This window comes from Oreochromis aureus, linkage group 1 (assembly GCF_013358895.1).
Source record: "Oreochromis aureus strain Israel breed Guangdong linkage group 1, ZZ_aureus, whole genome shotgun sequence".
Classification (NCBI taxonomy): domain Eukaryota; kingdom Metazoa; phylum Chordata; class Actinopteri; order Cichliformes; family Cichlidae; genus Oreochromis; species Oreochromis aureus.
The window spans coordinates 30,497,939-30,501,410 of NC_052942.1; the positions used below are offsets into that span (position 1 = coordinate 30,497,939).

At 39.9% G+C, this 3,472-nt stretch overlaps 1 long non-coding RNA gene across 1 annotated transcript; it reads right to left on the bottom strand.

The window, feature by feature from the left end:
• Positions 1–878: 878 nt before the first annotated feature.
• On the bottom strand, positions 879–2,503 carry LOC120440258. The gene is made up of 4 exons (XR_005613118.1): positions 2,456–2,503; positions 1,647–1,756; positions 1,203–1,328; positions 879–1,027 (listed from the first exon to the last, which is right to left on the bottom strand). It is a non-coding gene; the product is annotated as an uncharacterized LOC120440258 (long non-coding RNA).
• Positions 2,504–3,472: the final 969 nt, after the last annotated feature.

Sequence of the window (3,472 nt, forward strand, 5' to 3'; positions counted from 1 at the left end):
ACACACACACACACACACACACACACACACACACACACACACACACACACACACACACACACACACACACACACACACACACACACACACACACACACACACACAAACATTCACACAGCCCTACTACATACTGTAAGTGCAGTTAATCCAGGCAGTTCTACAGTAAGCGTTCTCTTGAGAAGGCTCTTATTCAGCTCAGTTTTCCAGGAAGGTTAAAGCAACACTTAGGACTGCATGATACATCTAAAATATTGTATCATATTATTCTACTTTTTAACAGCTCAGCATATCACAGGACTAAAGTTTTCCAATAAAAAGACATTTTATTTAAAAGTGTGTGGTCTTGAGTACGGTTATGCGATACAACTGCACTATCAGACCTGGGTTATGTTCATGTCTGTCTTTATCTGTATATCCTTATCCTTATCTCAAACAGGGGCTTTTTTCACTGTTTACTGATTGGTTTGCTCACTTGCTCACTTTTGTGTTTTGTGTCTACTGGTCATGAGCCATTAGACAGACTTTTTAGGAAAATCGATCGGGAGCATAATGCCATAGCATAAGGCTCGCATCAAACTAATCGGCCTTCCATTGAGCCCCTTTTCCCCATCAAAGAAGCATCTGAGTCCCACATGTTAGTTTTTGTATTTTTCTTTATTTTGTACCCATCTGAACAATAAAATCTGCAAATTATTATTTCAGCAGATGGAGATAGCTTCATAGACCATAAAGACTACACCTCTGAAAGGCAGGAAGACAAACAGCCAAACTCAGACCCAGAGGACACTCTGTCTGTTAAACCTCACACAGTTTTACTTCTGCATGCCTCACGCAGTGAAACATGAGGATTGGAGTTGATTTTAAAGAAAAAAAAACATCTTTATTCCTGAAGGCGATATTCAGACCAGCCCTTTTGATCTGCCCCGAGGCCTGCTGGTGGGCATCTCCTAATGAGGGAGCGGCCATTGACTATATCCTCTGCCTACTGATTTTTATTGGTGACATACACTAATAGGATTCTGCAGCTCTGGAATGAAAGATCAATGAAAAAAGGCTGGAGCAGTTTTAAGATGGCAAGATGGTGGTCTATTCTGCTAATGAGTACTAAATATACACCGATCAGCAACAATATTAAAACCACTGATAGGTGAATAACATTGATCATTTCATTATATATTTCAGTATTATGCTGGGAAACTTACGATTCATGCAACCAGACCAAGCACACCCCTACATGGCAGCAGGACTCCAACAGCATGACACAATGCAAAGAACTGCCCAGAGTAAGAGTGTTTCCCACATTTTGTTCTCATGTTTAAAGTAATAACCTGGGTGAAGAGTTAGGGATAGGTTGTTTTGAAATGGAGCTAGATTATGTAAATAAGAGTCTGCACATTCTGCTGATGATGATACATGATATATAAAACGCTTAAGTGTTTTTACATGTTTGGCCCCTAACTAACCTTGCAAAGCATCACACAGATACACAAATTAACCTACACCACAACACCAATAACATCCAATAAATAAAATTGCAATTTATTTTTCATTAAGACAGGAATGTTTTTCTTAGTGTGTTGTTTGTAAAAATCAATGAATTTTGTTTACTGCCACAGACTCAATGGTAAAATTAAGTAAAAACATACCTTTAAACTTGAAGATAGTATTTGTTGTCAGACCGGTGATGTGTCTCCCTTCATGTTGCCAAACTTTGACTGAGAACAGCAGAAAGTGCAGAGGGAGTGAATGGGCAGAGCTGCAAAAAACAGTGGCATGACTACTTTGTAAAAGAAACCTCATATTAATTCAGCTATAATAAAATAAATTGTCCTAAAGCATCCTAACTCTCTAGCAACATGACAATATTTTAAAAAGTTCCCAAGTTAACAGAGTATCCATTGTACTGAGGGTAACAACCTGAGTCTATGGAAGCACAACAGTGCAACCCACAGGACTCAAAGGATTCATTGCCATTGTCACTATAGGACACCCAAGACACACTACAGGGTCCTATGACCATGCCTTGATGGGTCAGTACTCTGCTAGTATTGCTGTAGCTGATGGGAGTTTTTTTGAGGACATGTCTATGGTTGCATGTCGAAATCTTTGTTGGTTTTTAGGTACATTTAGGCTACGTCCGCACGTACATGGGTATTTTTGAAAACGCAGATTTTTCTAGGCGTTTGCACCTTTCGTCTACACGTAAACGTTTTCGGTCACTGACAACGGAGATTTTTAAAAACTCTTGCCAGGGTGGAGATTTTCGAAAACTCAGTTTTTGCGTTTACGTGTGGACGAGGAAAACGGAGAAAAAGCAGCGTCAAAGGTGTGCGCCTTTTTTGATGTCACACTGTGCGCCACGTCACTGTTTCGGTGAAATGAATTTCTACAATGGCAGACTTAGACAAAATACTGTTCCTGTTAATTTTACTCTCTGCAGTGTTTAAATGCTTACATATACACAGACAGTTACTGTCCCTCCACACATATGACTCAGTTCTGCTTCTATGCGCCATCTTTGTTTACTCTTTCCCACCCAGGTTTCTAGACTTCTGATTGGCCAACATTTCTACACGGTTAGGAATATACCGCCACCTGCTGCTTTGGCATGTTCTTGGCAGCATTTTCCTTCGTTTTTGGCTTTTACGTGTGGACAGGATTTTTTTTAAAAACGGAAACGGAAAATCTCCGTTTTCAAAAATACCCGTGTACATGTGGACGTAGCCTTAGGTACACACATGTCCTCCACCATACTCACACACTCCTTTGCCGATCATGACTTCCTCATGCAGTATCACAGTTCCTCTCTTCGCACTGTTTCATACCTTTCTCTAGATCCATCAATACAAAGTGCAGCTCCTCATGACTTTTCTACACTATACCATCAACGCTCTCAAAGCAAATATTGTATCTGTAGTGCTCTTTCTCAGCATAAAGCCATACTGCTAACTGATTTTCACCTCTATTCTTAACCTAGTTTCAACAACTCTTTCCCATATCTTCATGGTATGGCTCATCACTTTTATCCATCTATAGTTACTACAGTTCTGCAAATCATCCTTGTTCTTGAAAATCAGTACCAGTACACTGCTCCATTCCTCAGGCTGTCCTCTGTACTCTCACTCTCAAGAATCTTGTTAAACAGTCCTATCAAAAAGTCCACTGTCTTCTCTCCTAGACATCTCCATACCTCCACTGGTATGTCATCTGGACTAATTGCCTTTCCACTCTTCATTATCCTCATAGCTGCAATATTGAGACGGAAAACAATTTAAATTAGGGTCTGAAACAACTTAATGGAGGCCCTCGTTGAAATGATGTTTTCTGTCCCAATAGTGCTCAGTGCATTCTGCACATTTCCAGCTCCATATTTTTATTCTTTCACTCTGCTAGAATAGTTTTGCATGACTGACATTTCAAAATAACGGTGAAACCCCTTATTACATCCACATTCTGAAGAAATTCTTGTTAG